At 45.1% G+C, this 20001-nt stretch overlaps 1 protein-coding gene across 3 annotated transcripts in view; it reads left to right on the plus strand.

Annotated features, from left to right (window-relative positions):
• The window catches only part of KNDC1 (kinase non-catalytic C-lobe domain containing 1), a 138584-nt gene that overhangs the window by 84564 nt on the left and 34019 nt on the right, over positions 1-20001 (plus strand). The window lies entirely within an intron of this gene.

A 20001-nucleotide genomic window follows, 5' to 3' on the forward strand; every position in this document is an offset into this window, starting at 1 on the left:
GAATTCTAGATTATGCTTTTAAGAAGAAAAAAAAATACACATAACACAAAATCCTGACTTAAATAATAGGTCGGTTCTAATTATAGCCCCTCTACTACGTGTATTAATTATGGTTTCTTTATCGCTTCATTGGGGGACACAGGAAACCATGGGGGTGTATGCTGCTGTCACTAGGCAAAAAAAAGAATTCTCTCCTCCTCTGCAGTATACACCCATGGACAGGCACAAAGCTGGTCAGTTTTAGCTTGGTGTCAGTACGAGGCAGACCGGGATCTGATTCCAGATTTGTCTTTCTTCTTCTTAGGTCACCCTGTAGTGTGTTATGAATCTTTTAGTTTCAATACATTTTTATTTAGAAACTTATTAAACCAAGTCCAAGTTATGAACTCCCATGCAAGGGAGTGTAAACTAACAATTTAACATACATTCAATAAACTTCAAATAATATAAGGGAAGACAGGACATAGACAGGGGTAGGGAAAGGCACATAGGATTTAATTACACAATATCCTATAATCTATAATGTTATCATCAATTACCAATCCAGGGCGTTTATAGCAACCCACTATTGTAGGATCATATATGACCAGGTCTCAATTGGCTACGGAGAGAGACTTAGTGTCTGATCCAGTCGAGTATCTGTGTGAAGCTCCATACAGGGATGCCAAGCTCTGAAAGAATCCCACGTGTCGGTTCTAGTTGCTTCTATCCTTTCATATAACATAATGTCGTTCATCTTCTCTTTCACCATAGATATTGACAGTGAGGGCAACTTCCACTTTGCCGCAATGTGGATTTTAGTGGCCATACATAAGTAGTTTACTAGCTTCTGAAAGCTTTATGGAAGCCGGGAAGGCCTGGTTCCCAGTTAAAGGGTAGAAGGTTCCAGAACAACCGGTCCATCATACATCTGTGCTATCAGACGCTTCAGCTTCTCCCAAAGCCCAGAAACCACCGTACATGACCACCAAATATGTTTCATGTCACCAGATACTCCACAGCCCCTAAAACACTCTCCCGAGACATTAGGAAAAATGCTATGACTTTTTTCCAGTACATAATAGACTGTGCAATAGTTTTAAGGAGGTCTCCACAATGGAAGTCTGGTGACTACCTTTCAATAGGGTTTCACAGCTACGATGCCATTCATCAATTGACTGTTCAAACCCCAGATCCTCCTCCCATTGTAGCATACACTTCAATTTTTTATCATCTTGTGGAGAATTTATAGCATAGTAGATCAATGAGATCGTTCCCCTGCCCAAAGGGTCATTTAGACATTTATTTTCAAACCTCGTTGCCCTGAGAGTAGTACCGCTCGGGAGGTTCTGCTTTTCAAAGTGGAAGATCTGGTTCAATCGCATTACCTCCCTAACTGGAGGTTCAAATTTTTGAACAAATTCCTGTCTGTCAAGTAAGATATTAAATGGGGAACACAAATGTTTAAGTATATGAATACCTTTCAGCTTCCACCAAGAAAAAATTCTTCTCAAATTCGTGGAGGGAAAGCAAGTGAGGGAGTGTAGTGTGGGGACTTATTAATGTTAGCAGGAGATCATCCGCAAAGAGGCTGACTTTATATTGGTCTCCCATATTCTCAGGACCCAGGATATTCTGATCTCTCCTTATTGCTTCCGCAATGGGTTCCATTGCAAGTGCAAAAAGAGCCGGAGATAGAGGACAGCCCTGCATGGTACCCCTCTGAATATTAATTGGAGTGGGATGTGTTGACGGGAGTTTTAAATAAGCGTGTTATGAATCTTTTCACTTTGTTTTTAGGGTTCTTCTCTTCAGGTTAACATGGTGTAACTACTCACCCTGTTTTCCAAAAAATAAGCAACCGAGAGAACAGTGTGGTGCCATCCACATCATACCCTCTCTGGTCTGCGAGGCAGGACCTTACCCCCAACACTTCAATCAGGTCCCAGGACGGTTCGTGGCGGTCGGTCCTTTGCCTTTCCTTCAACCCCTGGCCTTCTGGGAGTAAGCATGGCAGATCAAGGATAAGGTCTAAGAATCGAGCACGTTTTTATTTTATTTTTGAATTTCCTGTAAATTTTTATTTTTTAATTAACGGAGTGAAGGGGGCGACGGTTCCTTTCTACGGCCCGCTCTGCCCCGAACCAACAACAGGCAAGCACGTGGAGTAACCCTTCAAGTACACTTTCCTGCGACGAATGGGGCTGATTCCTTGTGAGCCTTCGCGGGCAGGGTCCTCTCTCCTCCTGTACCAGTTATGACTTGTATTGTTTAACATTATTGTACTTGTTTCTATTATGTATACCCCTCCTTACATGTAAAGCGCCATGGAATAAGTGGCGCTAGAACAATAAATAATAATAATTCCTCTGACGATGGTTCCCTTATGGTCGGTAATCCACGGATACGAGGGCAAGGGCAACAGGACGTAGCACAGGAGTGCATGGAGCAGACCTGAACAGCGCTTTTTCGGATGCCCTGAATCAGCCCTAGAGCTCTCCGTCCCCCTACCCAGAGGGTGGATCGATTGAGCAATACCCCCCTGTAAAACCTCCTCCAGCTCTGCTACATCGCCTGGAAGATGAGACTGAAAGACCCTGGACAGCGACGACCTGACTGAGCACAGGAGTAGAGGTATGGGGTCGGGTCCTTGTCCCCGGGAGAAGCGCTGACTTAGCGTCAGCGGCGGTACACTGGTACCTGGTCGCAGCCCCCCCCGCCCGGCGCTTACAGCGGGGAGGCCAGAAATTTAGCCCCCGGCTTTTTCGGCCTGCTAGGCCGTAATTTAAATAGTGCTGCCCTCGATAGCGCCGCCCCCCGGCGCCTACCGCGGGTAGGCCAAAAACTTAGTCCCCGGCTTTTCCAGCCTACTAGGCCGCAATTTGAATAGCGCCGCCCGCGCTATCGTCTCCGCCGCCTCCTCCTGGCGCCTCTCATTCCAAACGAGACGCGCGATTCTAATCTCGGGGGCCATGTCTGTTACCTCTGCTTCAGTTAACCCTTTCAGGAGCAGCCGAATTCCGGGTGACCCCACAGGGCCACCGTTTTCCTCCCGGGGGACATAACACAGGACCGTGGGTAAGCTGCATCTGCCCTCCGATCAAAGCTTAACTCCTTCTCGGCACATTACCTGCAGCTGCAGTCAGACTCTGCCGTTAACCCTTTCTGGAGCGCTATGCCTCACTCACATGAGGCTAAACGGGCCGCTAAGAAGCACACTGCGCTTTTCTACCGTGTGTACTACCTGCAAGTCGGCCTTACCACAGCGAGCATGACTCTCCAGTGCTCAAGCTAATCCGTTATACACGGACCGCCACCCGGCCTGCGCCCGAACCGCGCCCCGACCTGCGCTCCAACGCCCCTCGCAGCTGCTGCTGACGGGCCTCCTGCGTCTGGTACCCCCGAGTGGGCTGCGCCCCTGTCACGGTCGGTGCAGCCTCTGACCAAGGCTATATTCCCCCTCCGGGAGGACTGTCTCTGCCTAAGCGGGCTCATGGCGCGTCCCCTAGTCGCGTTCGCGCCTCAGCATCAGCGACTCCTGTCTCTCGCTCGCCCTCTCCTGAGGTTCACAGCGAGCATAACTCTGATTTTGTATCTGTCACGTCAGCCCCTCAAAATGCCCCAACTGATCAAGTCACTTGATTCTCTTATAGAATCACAGTCAACAGGATTCTGAGGTTGAATGAGGAAAATATTCCCGCTCTAGCACTCCTTATTTAAGGAATAAGCGCGTGCGCTGGTTATTTACCAGCCGTCCAGTATCATAGGGATCAACCATAAGTGGTTCACTGGGCAAAAGTTTACTCTGGCTAAATACCCTTTTGATCCAGACCTAATGAAGGATCGATTACAGATCCCTCCGGTGGACCCTCCTGTACCGCGTCTTGCTTCCACAACGCTCCTATCTGTTTCTGAGGGTTCCTCAGTCAGAAACCCCTCCGATCATCAAATTGACTACCTTTCCCGTTCAATTTTTTGGAAGCTTCAGAAGCGGCATTTGTTCCATCCTTCGCCGCAGTTTAGGTCACTAAGGCATGGCCGCTTGGGCAGAAGTCCTGATTACTGCCTTCCAGGGCACCAATCTTCCTCCGGAGACAACCTCTGTCGCCAGCCAGATGATTCACGCAGCGAACTTTGTAGTAGACGCTTCTTTTCAGGCCGCCAATTGCGCGGCTCATACTGCCGCTAATGCGATATCCAGGGCTCCGCGGCTGGTGGGCGGAAGCCACACCTAAAAGTTTGTTGACTTTTCTCCCCCTTTCAAGCGGGTCATCTTTTTGGAGAGAGACTGGACCAGCTCATTTCTGATACTACCGGGGGAGAAAACAAGTAAATTCCTTCCTCAACAAAGGGCTGTTCGGCCGTCTTCGCTCCAACAGCCGACATGTTTTGATTTTCTCGCAACAATTCCAGTTGGTCCTCCTCTATCTTCTCTTTCGGATCAGGTCTGTCCCCGTGCGGAGACAGAGGCTCCCAGATCTCATACAGATCTAACCATTCTTGGAAGCCTAGGGCTTCTGGATCTATGGGAGCCAGATCTCATAGATCTACCTAATGACGATAAATGGGCCAGGAAGCTGGTATTCTTCGGATATAATATACAATTTCTTCAACCCCTCCAACTTGAGTTTTCCTTTCCTCTTCCTCCAAGAGAAAGACAAGAGCCTTCCTTCGGGCTGTTCAGGCTCTTCTAAGGGACGGAGTCATCATTCCGGTCCCCCTTCATGAAGGATTCAGAAGATTTTATTCAGTCCTTCTTTTGTGGTTCTAAAAGAGGACGGGTCCATGTGACCCATCTCTGTATCTCAATTGTTAATCACCTTGTCACAGTACGGCGATTCCAAATGGAAACTCTCCGATCAGTTGTCGCTTCCATGGAAAAGGGACAGTTCCTAGCATCCATCGACGTCAAGAACGCTTGCCTTCGCATTCCAATCTGCCCGTCCCTCCAGTAGTTCCTGCGTTTTGCAACTCACGAGGAACACTTCCAGTTCGTGGCCTTGCCCTTCAGACTCGCCACCGCTCCCAGGGTCTTTACCAAGGTCATGGCGGCTTTCAAGCACGGTGGCTCAGTGGATGGCACTGCAGCCTTGCAGCGCTGGAGTCCTGGGATCAAATCCCACCAAGGACAACATTTGCAAGGAGTTTGTATGTTCTCCCCGTGTTTGCGTGGGTTTCCTCCGGGTACTCCGGTTTCCTCCCACATTCCAAAGACATACTGATAGGGAATTTAGATTGTGAGCCCCATTGGGGACAGTGATGATAATGTGTGCAAACTGTAAAGCGCTGCGGAATATGTTAGCGCTATATAAAAATAAAGATTATTATTATTTATTATTATTCTTCACCCTCGGGGAGTGGTACTGTTACCGTACCTGGACGACCTGCTCATCAAGGGTCCGTCCCTTCCAGTCTGCAAGGAATCTGTGGATAACAGTAAATACTCTTTCCCGACTAGGGCAGAAGATAGACTGCGAAAAGTCTCTCCCAGGACCGGCTCACACTTCCCGCGGATTCCCCACTCTCCCTCAGGGAGAGACCCAAGCCTTACAACAAGCAGCCTCTTTCTCGACCAGGTTCTCTCTCCATTCGTTTCAGCATGAGAGTGCTCGGAAGGATGGTGGCAGCGATGGAAGCAGTTCCATTTGGAAAGTTCTACCTCCGTCCCTTACAACATGCATTTCTGTTAGCTTGGGCCGAGAACCCCTTCTCCCTGGACCGTCGGATTCCTCCGTCACTGCGGGACAGCCAAGCCCTCAGGGGGTAGACACCGAGGTCCTCCCTGAATCAAGAAAGGTCTTTACCCACAGTAAAATGGTTGGTAATAACCTCCGACGCAAGTCTCCTCAGTTGGGGTGCGGTCCCTCATCACCTCATTGCACAAGGTCATTGGTCAACCCGAGAGTCACGTCTCTCCATGAACTTTGGGAGATAAGAACAAACAGATTAGCTCTAAGGAGTTTCCACCATCTCAGGATGGCCATGCACGAAGTGAGTTTCATCTTCCATAGGGCCGAAACCAACTATTCGCCCATCTCACCAAGCCACATCCCGGGCTTGGAAAATTAGAAGATAGATTTTCTTGGTCACCAAGGCATTGCCTCGGGGAGGTGGTCTCTTCATCCAGAACTCTTTCAGCAGATTTGTCATCGTTGGAGGACTCCGGATGTGGATCTCATGACCTCAAGACTAAACAACAAGGTTCCTCGGTTCATTTTCCGATCGCGCGATCCTTGCGCCATCGGAGTGGACGCTCTAATTCTGCCATAATTCCGGCTCCTGTACATCCCCCCCCCCCCCCTTCCCTTGTTTCCGAGGGTCATCAAGAGGATCAGAGCGGAGGTAGTGCCAGTGATCCTAGTTGCGCCAGACTGGCCGCGCCGAGCATGGTATGCAGAACTAATACAACTAGTCGCTTACGTCTCCTGGTGACTTTCATATCATATGGATCTACTCTCGCAGGGCCTGAGTTACCACCAGAATTCCGGGGTCCTGCCTTTGACGGCGTGGCCGTTGAATCCTGGTTTTTAGCTTAGGCTGGTTTCCCTCACGACGTGATTTCCACCATGATTAGTACCAGGAAGCCTGTGTCCATGCGCATCTATCACCGCACCTAGACAACCTTCCTTTTTTTGTGGTGCAAGGTTCATGGTCGATCACCTCCAGTATTTTCTATTCTGGCCATATTGGAATTCCTTCAATCCGGATTAATATCAGGCCTTGTGCTTAGCTCGCTCAGCGGCAAAATTTCGGCCTTGTCAGTGCTTTTCCAACACAAATTGCCACCAAGCTTCAGCTCAAGACGTTCATTCAGGGAGTTTCCCATGTGGAGTCTCCTTATAGAAGACCATTTGACTCATGGGGCCTTAACCCGGTTCTCGGGGCCTTTCAGGAGGTTCCTTTTCGAACTGCTGCAGGACGTGTCACTGACCGTCCTCTCTTGGAAGGTGGTCTCTCTAGTGGCAACTACGTCAATCAGACGAGTTTCGGAATTGGCAGCCCTTTCCTGCCGTTCTCCGTTTCTGAATTTTCATCAGGAAAAGGTAGTTTTCAGGACATTCCCGTCCTTCCTGGACAAGGTCCTCTCCTCTTGCCATCTCAACGGGGGAATTGTTTTGCCTTCCCTTTGTTCCGGCGCCAGTCCATCGCATTGAGAAGGCCCTCCACACCCTGGATGTGGTTAGGGCGCTGAGACAGTACATCTCGCGGATGGCTCCTTTCCACAAGTCAGAAGCCCTGTTCATACTTCCAGACGGGCATAGGAAGGGTCTAGCCAGGTTGATTCGCTTGGCGATTCAGGTATCCTACCGTGTCAGGAACGCGCCTGTCCTAGGGGGGATTAAGGCGCTCTACCCGGTTAGTGAGCGCCTCTTCGATCTTTCGGCACCAGGCCTCGGCAGAACAGGTCTGCAAGGCTGCGACTTCGTCCAGTCTGAATACTTTTACAAAAAGTTACCAAATTCATTCTCAGGCCTTTCCGCAAGGCTGCGACTTGGTCCAGCTTACGTACCTTCACAAACATTGCCTAATTCATTCTCAGGCTTCTGCGGATGCAGCTCTCGGCAGACGCTGCCTACAATCGGCAGTACTGCGGTGTTCAGTCAGTGGTACATGGGGTATTAGCATATTTATGCTCCCCACCCAGGGACTGCTTTAGGACGTCCCACGGTCTCTGTGTCCCCCAATGAGGCATAGGAGAAATATGGATTTTTGTGTACTCACCGTAAAATCCTTTTCTCCGAGCCAATCATTGGGGGACACAGCACCCACCCTTTTTAGCCTATTGGCTCACTGTAGCATTCTTAGGCATTGATATTGTTATGGTTATTGTGAACTGTTTATGCTCCTACTGCTTTTTTCACTGAACTGGAGAATCTCAGACAGCGAGAGGGTGTATACTGCAGGGGAGGAGCTAACTGTTTTTCTGGTTTACTTAGTGTCCTCCTAGTGGCAGCAGCTTAACACCCACTGTCTCTGTGTCCCCCCCAATGATTGGCTCGGAGAAAAGGATTTTACGGTGAGTACACAAAACTCCCTATTTATACAATCATATATGGATGTGAGGAAAGGTAGAAAGTCCAGACAGTCTAAATAAATGCATAACACTCACATACAGTAGAACCAGTTACATATAAATTAGTAGCAATTTCGGCCCTTTTCCCAAAACCACTGTTATGTATATGAAGTATATATAAATTGTCACAGCAAGACAATGTGCCCTTAAAGAAAGGGGCATAAAGAAATGCCCCTTAAACACAATGATAAATCAATAGTAGGTAAACAAAAAAGGCTTATCTGATATCAAATTGTCAGAAATCCTAGAACCAATCAGAGACACCACTGAATATGCCAGATTTACAAGCCTCAGTGTAAATTAGCAGCCACTGCAGATATCAGATATATACCATACCCCTAGTTTGTATCACCAGATACTGACAGCAGTAAGCCCATACATGCAAAAAAAAACAGTACTTATCTGTGCATATATACTCCTTCATAATGATAGCCATAAGGTCCATGATAACATCATTCCTCAGATATAGTCCGCACACTCTGAACGCGTTTCCCCTACTGCGGGTTCATCAGGAGAGATGCATATTGGTCAGAGCGGTCTGGCAGTGGAGACTAATCCAGTTGATAAGGCTGCACCTGTAGCTTACCATTCCCCCCTTATATACCTGTATCACTCCCAGCATTCACTGTTTCCAAACTAGTGTCCCCACCTGGTGCCACAACACTAGAAGCACAATGTATGTTTCCCGGCAGATTGTGTCCTGACATTCTCACTGCGCATGTCCATTCCGTGTCCAGACGCTAGAGGAGTCACATGATCAGCTCACAGCATTTGCTGCTCTCACACTGACGTCAGCACCTGCAGGCCCAGCGCTAGAGACACACAGTATGTTTGCCTACCAATACCACTGTGTCCTCATTGTTTCATTGCGCATGACTGCTCAGTGTCCAGACGCTGGGAGAGTCACATGATTAGGCTACAGTCACCGCAATCTCCATCATTGCGCAGGTGCAGTGTAGTCACATGGGAGCATATTACAGCTCATATAAGCGGCGTCCTCGCTTCTGAAGTACCAATAATCCAGTAGGGACGTTGTTCTTCATGCTCTCTACCCCGCAAGCATATAGGTAAATTCATTCCTATGACGCATTATCCTGATACGGACATGCGCATGCCCTAAATTGTGAGGCTATTTAATTATATTATTCGCACAACAAGAGCATTATTATATTAGGCTCTATAAATATAAACAGTGACTACCACCACATATGTTATATAAATAGGCAGAGTTCATGTATACTTAAAGGGAAGGTGCCATCCAAAAACATTTTTTTCAGCAATTGAGAAAATGTGTAGAATTAATGTATACATTTTCTTAAAAAAATATTATCATTTGTTATTAATTTTGTAAAATATGAAAAATAATTTTAAAAAGTTTGGCATTTCCACTTGATAACACTAGGGGGAGCAGCTACTGAAATTTGGCACAAAAACCTAGTGTACAACTAGCTCACGTTACTGCCCTGCAGTAATTATGGGCGGAATCTGCTGACATGGGTGTGGTGTCACTCCTCTCCTCCCCTTCTGGGTGTTTGCTAAGGGAAAAGAGAGGATGACATTTTGGAACACAGTGAGCAGCCATTTTGATGGGGCCTGCAAAGTTACTGACTGTCTTTGCATGCAAAGTCTGGATCAGAACAGGCCATCAATCAGCAGAAATGTTTCCTGGATTTCTGTGGAGCAGACGGTCCATCCATGTGTATAAAACACAGCGCTCTATGTACAATCCCTGGCACTGAACTGGGTGCCCCCCATAGACCAGCACACTGCTCTCCTGAAATACTCTGTTCTGCTGTCACCCTGCTCCTTCCACCATATATCGGGCCCCTGTCGCCTCGCTTTCACACATCGCCAGGACAGGATCTGAGGAGAGGAATGGGGTCTTCGGTCACCGAGGATGACAGGCAGCAAGGATTCTGGGAGCAGGGTGACAGAAGCACAGAGTATTTCAGGAGAGCAGTGTGCTGGTCTATGGGGGGCACAGAGGGAGATATATGGGGGAGGAGCAGTGTGACAGCAGCACAGAGTATTTCAGGAGAGCAGTGTACTGGTCTATGGGGGGCACAGAGGGAGATATATGGTGGAGGAGCAGGGAGACAGCAGCACAGAGTATTTCAGGAGAGCAGTGTACTGGTCTATGGGGGGCACAGAGGGAGATATGTGGTGGAGGAGCAGGGTATCAGCAGCACAGAGTATTTCAGGAGAGCAGTATCACACGGGATAGGATTATATACACGGCTCAGCAGTCAGTTTCACACAGGACATGATTAGATACACGGCTCAGCAGTCAGTCTCACACTGGAGAGGATTATATACTTGGATGAGCAGTCAGTATCACACAGGATAGGATTAGATACACGGCTCAGCAGTCAGTATCACACAGGATAGGATTAGATACACGGCTCAGCAGTCAGTATCACACAGGAGAGGATTAGATACACGGCTCAGCAGTCAGTATCACACAGGATAGGATTAGATACACGGCTCAGCAGTCAGTATCACATAGGATAGGATTAGATACACGGCTCAGTAGTCAGTATCACATAGGAGAGGATTAGATACACGGCTCAGCAGTCAGTATCACACAGTAGAGGATTAGATACACGGCTCAGCAGTCAGTATCACACAGGAGAGGATTAGATACACGGCTCAGCAGTCAGCATCACACTGGAGAGGATTAGATACACGGCTCAGCAGTCAGCATCACACTGGAGAGGATTAGATACATGGCTCAGAAGTCATTATCACACTGAGGATTAGATACATGCCTCAGCAGTCAGTATCACACTGAGAGGATTAGATACACGGCTCAGCAGTCAGTATCACACTGAGAGGATTAGATACATGCCTCAGCAGTCAGTATCACACAGGATAGGATTAGATACACGGCTCAGCACAGTATCACACAGGAGAGGATTAGATACACGGCTCAGCAGTCAGTATCACACAGGAGAGGATTAGATGTCTAGCAGATGGCCAAGTGTTTTGAAACAGCAGGGAGCAGCTCCTCCTATGTTTTGCAAGAGCAGGGGCAGCAGCTGGTCGGGTGTTTTGGAAAGAGCAGCTCGTTCTCCAGGAGCTCGTCCTGTATCCTCTCCTGCAGCTGGTATGTGCAGAGTGAACATCCAAGCCCTGTTATGCTGGAACAGTACAGCATCCGGGGCTTGCAATAGAGTGTAAATGGAGCTAAAAGGAAAGCACTGGGCTCTAATAAGATGGTGCCTGGCCACACCTACAGCTGTGAATTGAGCTGCCCACAGAGGCGTGCCCAGTTCACTCCTGATGCTGCTGCAATGATACAGATAGGGGTGGGGAGCCGACCGTTATGTCTTATGCCCAGGGACTGCTGTAAATGAGCATGGAAAGTGTCGTTCAGCAGCCAGAAAGGTAAGATGGCACTCCCCAGTGGCTGCATTAATACAGTAAAAAAAAAAAAAACATACCCACCACTGAGTCAAGCTTAGGGGACAATATCTTTTTATACTATTTTCTTTTTTACATTAAATTATGAAAAAACACGGCACCTTCCCTTTAATGTTCACCAGAAATGCATATAGGAACATGATTTATAATTTTAGATCTCTTATATATCCATCAAGAATATACCATTTTTTTATTCATTTTAACCTCATGCCCAAAACCATAGCATATACAGGACTGTAAACAAGTGTAAGAACTACCATTTTGGGGTACATTCAAATCAAGTATCATATCCTAATCATAGTAAAGGACTAGGTCACCGGACCTAGTCATAGTCATGGCTTCATGGTAATGGACAAAGAATCAAATGAAACAACAGTAATTCTGTTGTTCATTGAGGCCATCCGGCACAAGAGTACGTAGTCTAAATATCCACTGACATTCCTTTTTTAATAATGACTTATCCGAGTTTCCCTCCCGTGGGTTACGCCGCACTACCTCAAGGGCACAGCAGGACACCGCTTTTGGATCATTATGATGTTCTAATTTTATATGTCTCACCAGGGGTGTATCTCTCTCATGTTTTATATCTCCCAAATGTTCCCCCGCTCATCTGCGGAATTCCCTTTTGGTTTTTCCTATATAATTACGTGGACAGGAGCACGTGGCCATGTAGACTGCACCTTCTGTTTTGCAGTTTGCAAAGTCTTGCATATAGTAAACTTTTCCTGATGTAGTACGTTTGAATGATTTTCCTCTATTGATCCAAGGACAGAATTTGCAACTGCCACATTTAAACGTTCCACATGGCTTACGATCCAGCCATGTGCCTTCTGGTCTCCGTTTATTGTAGAAACTATGAACCAACCTATCCCGTATGGATCTCCCCTTCCTGTATATTATCTGGGGTGTAGGTGGAATGACATCTCTCAGTTCTGGGTCAGTCCTTAAGATTCCCCAGTGTCTCCTCAGTATACCCTGCACCTCATTAGATCTGTCATCGAACATGCCTATAATTCTCAATATATCTGATGACTCCTCCTTTGGGGTTGGATGTAGTAAATCATGACGATTATATCCTACCGCATGATCCCATGCTTTATTAATTACATAATAATCTTTAATAATAATCTTTATTTTTATATAGTGCTAACAAATTCCGCAGCGCTTTACAGTTTGCACACATCACCACCACTGTCCCCGATAGGGCTCACAATCTAAATCCCTCGGATGCCCTCTCTGCCGGAACCTCCGCCCCAGGTCATGGGCTTGTGTATCAAAATCTCGCCCATCCGAGCAGTTCCTCTTAATGCGTAGAAATTGTCCCTTGGGTATTCCCCTTTTAAGGGGGCCAGGATGATAGCTGTCCCAACGCAGGAGGCTATTCATGGATGACGGTTTTCTAAACGTCTTTGTAGTGATACCCCGCTCTCCATTTTTGATTATCTGAAGGTCGAGAAACGTGATAGTCTCACTGTGTATTTCAGATGTAAACCGCATATTATCATTCTGGTTTAAACAAGATATGAACCTATGAAATTCACTTGGTGAACCAGACCACAGGATGAACACGTCATTAATAAATCTCGACCATAGAAGGATATGTGGGTACCACCATGCTTCCTCCAGGAAGACCTTGGTCTCCTCCCACCAGCCCAGGAAGAGATTAGCATAAGATGGGGCACAAGGGCTCCCCATAGCGGTCCCCCTGAGCTGGTGGTAGGTTCTGCCATTGAAGAGGTAGTAGTCATGATTAAGGATATACACCAACAATTCCACCACAATGTTATGTGCCACTAACTGCATTGCCCTTGTACCAAGAAAGAATTCCACCCCCCTGACACCTGCCAAATGTGGAATATTACTGTACAAAGCTTCAACATCTATTGATGCTAGATATGTCTCTGAACTGATATTGATACACTCAAGTTGATATTGATACACTCAAGTTTAACGAGAAGGTCAGACGTGTCTCTTAGATAAGATGGTAATGATGTAATAAATGAGTGCAGGATCTTATCAATATACGTCCCAATGTTTTGACTCATTGAATCAACCCCCGAGACAATGGGCCATCCTTTCAAGGGATTGACCCCCTTGTGGATTTTTGGTAGGCAGTAAAAGACAGGTGTCAGGGGAAAGGAGGGACAAGGAAAATCAAATTCATTCTTGGTAATCAGTCTCAAGTCCAGACCAGTCATCAGAATATCTCTAAGTTTGTCCATATATTGAGAAGTAGGATCATGTTCTAGAACTTCATATTTATCTCTGTCCCTCAACAATGAGTGACACATGGCAGTGTACTGTTCATGGTCCATAATAACTAGGTTGCTCCCTTTGTCAGAGGGCTTTATTACGATCTCCTTGTTATTCTCCAATAGGTTGAGTGCTGTCGTCTCAGAGAGATTCAATTCCCTTTCCCCTTTTGATATATTGGGATGAATTTTAGTCAATTCTTCCTCAACAACCCTCAAGAAAATGTCAATGCAATCCACCTCATCCCCAGGGGGCAACCTAGTATTGTTGAGCTTAAGAGATGTGAATGGACCCATGGTTTCATCACGTTCATTTTCCACCAATATGTCGGTTAATGTATTCATAGTTTCTAAATCATCAATGGCAATTCCCAGTCTATCACATTTCTCTCTATCTTTCTGGAGATAGAATTTGTGCCATTTGAGTTTTCGTGCGAAAATAGATATCCTTAACCCATCTAAAGGGGTCATACCTGGTAGTAGGTACAAATGACAAGCCCTTCAGAAGAAGGACCCTCTGTTCATTCAGAGACAGTATATAATTACTAAGGTTAATGATTTGGTCAGGCCTTGGCCCCTTTAGTTCACTCTGTTTCTCAGTTGATAACCGAATGGGGCCTTCTGTTCCAAAAAAGAGGAGGATGCTGCAGGCTGTAATGAGGAAGATGGTTGTTGAGGTGATATATTTGTTCCATTTGTCTGGGTATTTAACTGGGTTGGTTGCCCTACTGATACCCCCACCTGTTGGGCCACACGCAAATCTCGGCCCTGCCATCTGTGTCTGTTTCCTCTGCCTCTCTCCCTGCCCCTCTGTCTCCTTCTGCCTCTAGAGCTAGACCTCTCCCTATCGGAATTATCTGTCTCAGATGATGAGATATCTGTATACACCCTTGGTTGTGTGACCAGGAAATTATAGACTCTATTCTCTTTGAATTCGTTAAAATCCCTAAGGAATTGGATCGTAGTCTGAAACTTTTCAATAGAAGTTTGGAGAATTGCCTCTCTCCTAGTAAAGTCTGGGTCCGATTTATGTGTGAGGGTTTTCGCAATCAATTCATTCAATATTTTACCAGTACGTTCAAAATTGATCTTCTCTTCCTCAATCAGGATTTTCATAAACCTACATGAGGAGGCTATCGATTCCCTCTGCCACGCCTGTAGAAGTTAAGGGCTCGCCAATCTGGGTGATGGAAAAATGTTAATTCTTAGGCCACTCGGAACAACATAATTCTCGAGGGCCTTGATCTCCCTAAATGATTTCACATTGTTCTTGTTCCCTATATATAGATCTTTGAACACGTTTTTAATGGATACCGACCCACTGCTGGATAGTTCTCTTTCCTCACATCCATATATGATTGTATAAATCTGTTTTACCGCATTCATGAAGATATTCTAAGCAAATGGATACAGGCCGTCTGGCCCTCTGTTTCTAATGTCGTCTTATAAGATGATATAGGAGATTAGGGATAGCCATCGCACGGGCAGGGGCGCCATTCTCGTATTTCTTAGGGTGCCAACCTCCGCACCTAGGTAGGTGTTCAGACAGTCATTTTGTATAGGGCCAGGTCACTCTTTTCTTCACATCAGCTGAGTGAAATTGTTATCAGATGGTAGCACGTATTATCAATTTTTATATATTTATGTCCATTTCCCTTTTTTTCCATTTTTTTAGGTTTTTGGGCTAGAATAGTATTTTGCAGTTTAACTGCTTGGATTTAGATTTTTCTGACCATATGATTGTATTGGCAGATCCAGCTGGTTAGATTTGGTTTAACCCCTTAGCGACAGAGCCAGTTAGCAGCTTAATGACCAGGCCAATTTTTACAATTCTGACCACTGTCCCTTTAAGAGGTTATAACTCTTGAACGCTGTAATGGATCCCGCTGATTCTGAGATTTTTTTTTCGTGACATATTGTACTTCATGTTAGTGGTAAAATTTCTTCGATAAGTCTTGTGTTTATTTATGAAAAAAGCGGAAATATGGGGAAAATTTTGAACATTTTGCAATTTTAAAACTTTACATTTTTATGCCCTTAAATCAGAGAGATGTGTCACACAAATTTCTTAATAAATAACATTTCCCACATGTCTACTTTACATCACCAGAATTTTGGAAGCAAAATTTTTTTTTGTTAGGAAGTTATAAGGGTTAAAAGTTGACCAGCGATTTCTCATTTTTACAACAAAATTTATAAAACCATTTTTTTTTAGGGACCACATCATATTTAAAGTCATTTTGAGGGGTGTACATGATAGAAAATACCCAAAAGTGGCACCGTTCTAAAAACTAGACCCCCTCAAGGTGCTCAAAACCACATTCAAGAAGTTTATTAACCCTTTAAGTGCTTCACAGGAACTAAAGCAATGTGGAAGGAAAAAATTAACATTTAACTCTTTTTTTGCAAAAAATTTACTTCAGAACCAATTTTTTTTATTTTCACAAGTGTTAAAAGAGAAAATCAGCCACAAAATTTGTTGTACAATTTCTCCTGAATACGCCGATACCCCATATGTGGGGGGAACCACTGTTTGGACGCATGGGAGAGCTTGGAAGGGAAGGAGTGCCATTTTGGAATGCAGACTTTGATGGAATGGTCTGCGGGCATCATGTTGCGTTTGCAGAGCCCCTGATGGGCCTAAACAGTGGAAACCTCCAACAAGTGACCCCATTTTGGAAACTAGACCCTTTAAGGAACTTATCTAGATGTGTGGTGAGCACTTTGAACCTTCAAGTGCTTCACAGAAGTTTATAACGTAGAGCCATGAAAATAAAAAATCCATTTTTTTTTCCACAAAAATGATCTTTTCGCCCCCAAATTTTTATTTTTACAAGGGTAACAGGAGAAATCATACCCCCACAGTTGTTGTGCGATTTGTCCTGAGTACGCCGATACCCCATATGTGGGGGGAAACCACTTTTTGGGCGCATGGGAGAGCTCGGAAGGGAAGGAGTGCCATTTTGGAATGCAGACTTTGATGGAATGGTCTGCGGGTGTCATGTTGCGTTTGCAGAGCCCCTGATGGGCCTAAACAGTGGAAACCCCCCACAAGTGACCCCATTTTGGAAATTAGGCCTTTTACGGAACTTACCTAGATGTGTGGTGAGCACTTTGAACCCCCAAGCGCTTCACAGAATTTTATAAACGCAGAGCCGTGAAAATAAAAAGTATTTTTTATTTCCACAAAAGTGATTTTTTTTTAGACCCCCCCCCCCCCCAAAGTTGGCAAATAGTGGAAACCCCTCAATTCTTGCTCCAACCCTAACCCCAACACACCCCTAATCCCAACCCTAATTCTAACCCTAATCCTAGTTCGCCCTAACCCTAATTCTAACCCGAGCCCTAACCCTAGCCCAACCCTAACGGAAAACTGAAAAAAAAAATATTTTTTTTATTTCGTTATGTTGGCCTCACTAAGGGGGTGATAAACGGGGGGGATTATGTACTATTTTGTTTATTTTGATCACGATGATAGTTTATCATCGTGATCAAAATGAATTAATGGAATCTGCCAGCCGGAGCCTGCAGATTCCCGGCGGGCGCACTGCGCCCGCCATTTTCTCCGGATCCAAGATGGCGGCGCCCACCGGAGGACGCCGGCGGGACCACCGGGAGGGGACCCTGGACCATGGAGAGATACCGGGGGGGATCGGGGACCCTAGTTCTCTCTCCTCTGATGTGCAATCACATCAGAGGAAAGAGAAATTTAATGCACATTCGCGGCTTCTTTTATTTTTTTTGCGGTCGCCGATATAGGGTTAATAACGGCGATCGCAAAAGCGGGGTCGGTAAAAACCGACCGATTCATGTTCTCTGGGGTCTCGGCTACCCCCGGCAGCCGAGACCCCGGAGAAAATCCGACACTGGGGGTAGCTATTTACTTTCTCCACAGCGCCGTGAATTCACGGCGCTGTGGTTTTAGTACAGTTAAATACCGCCGTTAAAAGGCGTATCGGCGGTCGCTAAGGGGTTAACTGTTATACCTTATCTCTTTCCAGCATTATAATAGCCCATTTTTTACTAGACTTTAAAATAGGAGATATCTGTGCAATTTTATATTGTCATTTTTGTATTTAATAAAAGTTATATTTTAATAGGGGTTTTTTTTTTCAGTTAGTCGGTTATAGGTAACCCTTATTCACATTATATTTGTAAGTTGCTATTTTAGAATACTAGAATCATAGAATGGTAGAGTTGGAAGGGACCTCCTGGGTCATCTGGTCCAACACCCTGCACAATGCAGGATTCACTTAATCATCTCAGATAGATGTCTGTCCAGCCTCTGTTTGAAGACTTCCATTGAAGGAGAACTCACCACCTCTTCTCGTGGCAGCCTGTTCCACTCATTGATCACTCTAACTGTCAAAAAGTTTTTTCTAATATCTAATCTGTGTCTCCTCCCATTCAGTTTCATCCCATTGCTTCTAGTCTTTCCTTGTGCAAATGAGAATAAAGATGATCCTTCTACAATGTGACAGCCCTTGAGGTATTTGCAAACAGCTATTAAGTCTCCTCTCAGTCTTCTCTTTTGCAAGCTAAACATTCCCAAATCCTGTAACCGTTCCTCATAGGACATGGTTTGCAGACCGGTCACCATTCTGGTCGCTCTTCTCTGAACTTGCTCCAGTTTGTTGATGTCTTTTTTTTTTTTTTTAAATGTGGTGCCCAAAACTGGACACAGTATTCCAGATGAGGTCTGACCAAAGAGGAGTAGAGGGCAATAATGACTTCACGTGATCTACACTTTATGCTTCTGTTAATCCCAGAATTGCATTTGCCTTTTTTGCTGCTGCATCACACTGTTGACTCATGTTCATTCTATGATCTATTACTATAACAAAGTCTTTTTCACATGTGCTGTCACTTAGCCCTATTCCTCCCATTCTGTATATGCTTTTTTCATTTTTATTGCCCAGATGTAGTACTTTGCATTTTCCCTGTTAAAAACCATTCTGTTAGTTGCTGCCCACTGCTCCAATTTATTTATTTCTTTTTGAATCCCCTCTCTCTCTTCTCTAGTATTAGTTATCCCTCCTAGCTTTGTGTCATCAGCTTAATCCGTGTACCCTCAATTCCTTCATCTAAATCATTGATAAAGATGTTGAACAATACAGGGCCCAGGACAGAACCCTGTGGTACCCCACTTGAGACATTCATCGAACTGGATGTGCAGCTATTTACGACCACTCTTTGGGTCCGATCACTAAGCCAGTTATGAATCCACCTAACAGTTGCCTTGTCCATTCCATACTTAGTCATTTTTTCAATAAGGATGGTGTGAGATACTTTGTCAAATGCTTAGCTGAAGTCAAGATATACTATATCTACAGCATTTCCCTGATCCACCCAGTCAGTGATACTGTCATAGAAGGAAATTAAGTTAGTTTGACATGACTTATTAGTTGTAAACCCATGCTTACTCTGTTTAATCACTTCATTCTCATCTAGGTACTTACATACATGTTTAATAATTTGTTCAAAGACCTTTTCTGGTATAGAAGTCACTCACCGGCCTATAGTTCCCTGGATCCACCTTCTTCCCCTTTTTGAAGATAGGAACAACATTTGCTCTTTTCTAGTCTTCTGGAACTTCTCCTGTTCTCCTCCAAGAATTTTCAAAGATTATAAAGTGTGGTTCAAAAATTTCTTCTGTCTCCTTCAGTACTCTGGGGTGTAATTCATCTGGACCTGGAGACTTGAATTCATGTATGCTAGCTAAGTGTTTCCTCACTATCTTTCTGTTTATAGATATCCTGGATTCTTCTATTCCTATTTAATAGGACAGTGAAGAACAGTTGATCCTACATTTCCTTTCTGAGAAAAAACAGATGCCAAATAGGAATTTAAAAGTTCAGTCTTCTCAACATCTTTTCTTACCATTTCATCATTTTTATCCTGTAAAAATCCTATAGCATCTTTGACTTTTCTTTTACTTTTGACATATCCCCAAAATTCTTTTTTATTGCTTTTGACATCTCTTGCAAGCCTTAATTCACTATCAGCTTTAGATAATCTGATTTGTACCCTGCAGGTTCTGCAGACAGCATTATGTTCTTCTTTAGGTATGCCTCCCTCTTTCCATTTGATAAACATTTCTTTCTTCCTTTTTAGCATGCATTTAAGTTCTGTGTTCATCCATCCTGGTTTCCTTAAATGCTTCCTATTCTTCCCTCTTTTTGGAATTGTTAACAATTGTGCTTTGAGAATCTCATTTGTCAAGATTTCCCATCCTTCCTGTACATTTTTGTCCTTAAGGATATCCAGCCATTG

Source organism: Dendrobates tinctorius, unplaced genomic scaffold (assembly GCF_039654945.1).
Source record: "Dendrobates tinctorius isolate UK_male_01 unplaced genomic scaffold, ASM3965494v1 ptg000147l, whole genome shotgun sequence".
Lineage (NCBI taxonomy): Eukaryota > Metazoa > Chordata > Amphibia > Anura > Dendrobatidae > Dendrobates > Dendrobates tinctorius.